This window comes from Penaeus japonicus, unplaced genomic scaffold, assembly GCF_977035675.1.
Source record: "Penaeus japonicus unplaced genomic scaffold, GWHDUDI00000001_assembly GWHDUDI00000030, whole genome shotgun sequence".
Classification (NCBI taxonomy): domain Eukaryota; kingdom Metazoa; phylum Arthropoda; class Malacostraca; order Decapoda; family Penaeidae; genus Penaeus; species Penaeus japonicus.
In genome coordinates this window covers 35,610,318-35,615,317 of record NW_028234432.1, presented here as the reverse complement: position 1 = coordinate 35,615,317, position 5,000 = coordinate 35,610,318, and the positions used below count along the sequence as shown (strand labels likewise).

Sequence of the window (5,000 nt, the reverse complement as noted above, 5' to 3'; positions counted from 1 at the left end):
ATATTTATATTGCAAATAAGGCTGCTATTGAACCTTGCTACTAATTATGTCAGTGTGCCGGACTATTGAAAGAACTAGATTCGATAGTGGCGGAAATACCCCAAACAACCTACTGGACAAAGTGTGCGTCAGTGCCACTGATAAGCGCCCTTTCGCCCTTGTGAAAGAGCTTGGAATGATCCACGGTCCGATTGTGACATTCCTATTTTCGGATTTTTTTTGCTGTGCGATTATTCCGTAGGATTAATTTGTTATATATATTTATATTCAAAAGTATGTTTTATCAGAAGACCTTGCATAAGCCATCAAATATAAAGGATATGTTTTTGATAAGAACTAAGGAGGTTAAGGGTCATTGAATCACCCTAACCGCAACAAGTGCGCAAAGTGAGTAGATTCCTGGTAAAGAGCTGTTAGTCAGTGTGCGACTCAATTGTATCAATGGATTGAAGGTTAGTTTTTTTTTTTTTCTTTTTTTTTTTTTTTTTTTTTTTATTTTTTTTTTTTTTTTTTTTTTTTTTTTTTTTTTTTTTTTTTTTAAGGTGCATTGTTGTTGATAGTGAGTGGTCTTTTAACCCTTAGGTATTAAAGTGTAACAGTGTGTATCTCGGACCTTGATTGGGGGGGAAGGAGGCAGTAGGGTTATAGCTGAGCAGCAATGTGTATCTATGAGGTGATGTATTTTTTTTTTTTTTTTTTTTTTTTTTTTTTTTTTGTTTTTTTTTTTTTTTTTTGTGCTTTTTGCATATAGTTAAGCAGTGGATCATTGTCCAAGTACCTTTCAACGCCGTGGTAGTCGGATTTAAGTGCGACTATTGTGCTTTTGCGTCGGACGTACTTGGTCATTGAACCTACTATTTGGCTCAGTGTGCGACTATTGACTGACGTGCTTTTGATCCAAATGTTTAATTTAGCGGTCATTGAACCCTACTATTGAGTCAGTGTGCGGACTATTGTGCTTTTGATAGTGCGTCATTGAAACCCTAACGGTTTGTGTCGACTAGTGGGCGTTTTGAGATGGCGGTTTTGACCCTACTGTTTCTTGGGCAACTATTGTGCTTTTGATAGTGCGGTCATTGAACCTCGACTATTAGTCAGTGTGCGACTATGTGCTTTTGATAGTGCGGTCCATTGAACCCTACTGTTAGTCAGATTGCAACGATTGTGCTTTTGAAGTGGCGGTCAGTGAACCCTACTGTTAGTATAGCTTGCGATTAGTGTGCTGTAGATAATGGCGGTCATTGAACCCTAATGTTATCAGTGGGCGACTCTTGTGCTTTTGATAGTGGGGTCATTGAACCCTACTATTTGTCAGGTGCGACTATTGTGCGTTTGAATAGTGGTGGAAATTGAAACCCTACTGGTAGTCGTGTGCGTCGATTGGCTTTGATAGTGCTGAGCATTGAACCCTACTATATCATGTGTGCGACTATTGTGCTTTTGATAGTGGCGGTCATTGAACCCTACTATTAGTCAGTGTGCGACCTTATTGTGCTTTTGATTATGGCGGCATTGAATCCCTACTGTTATCAGTGTGCGTATAGTGTAGCTGTTTGATAGTGGCGTCATTGAACCCTACTATTATCAGTGGCGACTATTGTCGTTTGATGTGGCGTCATTGAAACCCCTACTGTTATCATGTGCAACAATTGTGCTTTTGATAGTGCGTCATTGAACCCTACTGTTAGTATAAGTTGCGATTATTGTGCATTAATAATGGCGACATTGAACCCTACAGTTAGTCAGTGTGCGCCTCTGTCTTTTGATAGTGGAGGTCATTAACCCTACAATTAGTCCCTGTGCGACTATTTGGCTTTTGATATGTGGTCATTGAACCCTACTGTTAGGTCGTGTGCGACTATTGTCTTTGATATGGTTGGTCATTGAACCCTACCAATTATCCATTGTGCGACTATTGTGCTTTTGATAGTGGTGGTCATTGAACCCTACTATTAGTCAGTGTGCGACTATTGTGCTTTTGATAGTGGCGGGCATTGAACCCTACTGTTGGTCAGTGTGCGACTATTGTGCTTTTATAGTGGGCCGTCATTGAACCCTACAATTATCAGAGTACACTATTGTCTTTTGATAGTGGTGGTCATTGAACCCTACTGTTAGTCGGTGTGCGACTATTGTGCTTTTGATAGTGGTGGTCATTGAACCCTACTATTAGTCAGTGTGCGACTATTGTGCTTTTGATAGTGGCGGTCATTGAACCCTACTGTTAGTCAGTGTGCAACTATTGTGCTTTTGACAGTGGCGGTTATAGAACCCTACTGTTAGTCAGTGTGCGACTATTGTGCTTTTGATAGTGGCGGTCATTGAACCCTACTGTTAGTCAGTGTGCAACTATTGTGCTTTTGTCAGTGGCGGTTATTGAACCCTAAAGTTAGTATAGTTTGCGATTATTGTGCTTTAGATAATGGCGGTCACTGGACCCTACTGTTAGTCAGTGTGCGACTATTGTGCTTGACTGTAGTTATCTAACTCTGTTAAACTATTGTACTAGATTGTATTACGATCGTTGTAGTGTTTCACAAATTATATGTTATTTAAGTGAATATATATTTTTTTTTCTTTAGCATATTTCGGTTGGGTCTACTATTTCTTTGAATCAAATATTTGAATTTAGATAAATATTTTCAATATTCCCCCTTTGAATTTGATTGTATTGGCTAAACAAGCTAAAGAGGCAGGATTTATCCCTGCTGATATTAATCTTTTGGTTGCAAAAGAAGAAAGATATCAAAAGGAAGTAGAGGGAGAGGAAAGGCAAAAGGAGAGAGAAGGCAACTGAGGCCGAGAAGGAAAGTAGACGGGACAGACAAATAGAAAGACGCCATAGAAGCAAGAGAAGTAGAGGTCTCATGAATTAGCTCTTGCTAACTTTAAGTTAGAAAACTGGGACGATGGCAGAAGTAATGAAAATTATCCTGGGTTACAGTTACCGAATTTCCAAGATGGGAAAGATGAAATTGATGATTTTATGAAACGTTTCGATATAATGGCTAATCTTCAAAAATGGGAATATGGTAGCTATTATGTCTATTTGGGTTCTCTGTTCAGTGGAAAAGCTTTGAGGGTAAAGAAAAGTAAAGGAAAATGAAACTTATGTCCAACTTGTTCCCAGAATAAGGTAATATTTAGATCACTGGTGATCACTTAGTGATGTAAAGAAAGTGTGACAGTTTGTGTGAATTCCTTGTCAAAGGCCAATTATTAAGTAATTGCCCAAATGACTTGAGAGTTTTCTTAAAAGAACGATCTTTCGAAACCAGTGTTGACATAGCTCAATCGGCTGACCGATTAGGATGTGCCGATAGAAGTGTAAGAACCCGTAATCCCTTCCAGACTAAGGTTGATCTGAATGAGTCTCCTGATGTAAAGTCTAGCATTAGATGTCACAACTGTCATAAGCCTGGGCATATTCGACCTAATTGTCCAGAGTTTAATACTAAGAATAAATCACTAAGAAATCAACAATGTTTTACAATCTGACGTATGCCAAGAGACAGCCATTATGGACGTTGGAACTATATTCTACAAGCCTGCTAATTTTCTTCTTGATACTGGTTGCTCTACAACTATTGTCAAAGATTCTATCATTCTACCGAATGTTAAAAGAGGTAAATTTGTTAAATCATACGACTATTTAGGCTATGCCAAAAGTTTTCCAAAAGTACGATGCTTTATTAAGAGTAAATTTCAAATGGATGGGTTAATGTAGTAGCAGCACCAATTAAGTTTATAGACATTTTGATCGGGATGGTTCCGGGTGTCAAACTGCCAATTAACAGGACCGATTTTGAATGCAGTAATACCCTTGTTGATGACAATGGGAAGTGTGATAATGTCATAATGGAAGTGAATACGAGAGCAAGAGAAAAGCTGTGTGATAAGTCTCCTAGTCCTCTTGCAATTCCTGAAATATCTAAAATATCTGGGAGTAATCTTTCAAGGTCTCATCTAATTAATGCTCAATCTTGCAGTCCTAGTCTTCATCAGATTAGGAGGAAACCAATTAGTCAGTCTCTGGTTACTGTTAAACATACGCCTGTATATACATACATATATATATATAAATAAATATATATATATATATATATATATACACATACATACTTATATATATACATACTTATATATATATACATACTTATATATATATATACATACTTATATATATATATATACATGTATGTATAATATATATTACATGTGAAGTGTATTATAATATATAATATATATTATATCTTTACATAACTTGTATGTATATATATATATATATAATATATATATATATATATATAGATATATTATATACATGTATGTTTATATATAATATATATATAAATGTATGTATATAAATATATATATATACAAGTAACATGTATGTATATATATATATTTATATATATATATATATATATATATATATATACATGTATGTATATATATATATATACATGTAAAATGTATAGGAATATATATATATTTACATGTATGTTATATATATATTTTAACATGTATGTATATGATACATATATACATGTATGGTATATATACATATATATACATGTATGTATATATACATATATATACATGTATGTAAATATACATATATTATACATGTATGTATATATGTATATACATGTATGTATATATATATATACATGTATGTATAATATAATACATGTATGTAAATATATATATATACATGTATGTATATAGATATACATGTATGTATAATTTTTATATATAGATATATATATATAGATATATGATATAAATATATATGGGGGGGGGGGGGGGGGGGGGGGGGGGTTATATATATACATGCATATATATATATATATATACATGTATATTATAGATATATACATACATGTATATATATATATAAGTTATATATATTTATATATATATATTTATATATATAATAGTATATATATATACATACAACATGTATATATATATATATATATAAATGTACTGTAATT

General features: G+C 33.9%; 1 pseudogene; it reads left to right on the top strand.

Moving 5' to 3' along the window:
• LOC147468305 (uncharacterized) overlaps positions 1 to 5,000 on the top strand; it is a 24,590-nt pseudogene that overhangs the window by 9,891 nt on the left and 9,699 nt on the right.